The sequence below is a fragment of the Fulmarus glacialis genome, unplaced genomic scaffold (genome assembly GCF_000690835.1).
Source record: "Fulmarus glacialis isolate BGI_N327 unplaced genomic scaffold, ASM69083v1 scaffold206, whole genome shotgun sequence".
NCBI classification, from domain to species: domain Eukaryota; kingdom Metazoa; phylum Chordata; class Aves; order Procellariiformes; family Procellariidae; genus Fulmarus; species Fulmarus glacialis.
In genome coordinates, this window is record NW_009217240.1 from 11,974 (window position 1) to 12,247 (window position 274).

The following is a 274-nucleotide window of genomic DNA, read 5'->3' on the forward strand; positions in this document are numbered from 1 at the left end:
AATAAAACAAAGTAATTGAAATAAAACAAAGTAGAACAGTAATAATAACAATGATAACAACAACAATAATAGAACATACAAAGCAGGTGATGCACAATGCAACTGCTCACCACTCGCCAACTGACACCCCGCCCGTCCTGAGCTGCAAGAGCCCCCCCTTCCCGGATCATGCCTCCTAACTATATACTGAGCATGACGTCACATGGTATGGAATACCCTATTGGCCAGCTGGGTCAGCCGCCCTGGCTATGCTCCCCCCCCCAACCCCCCCCCC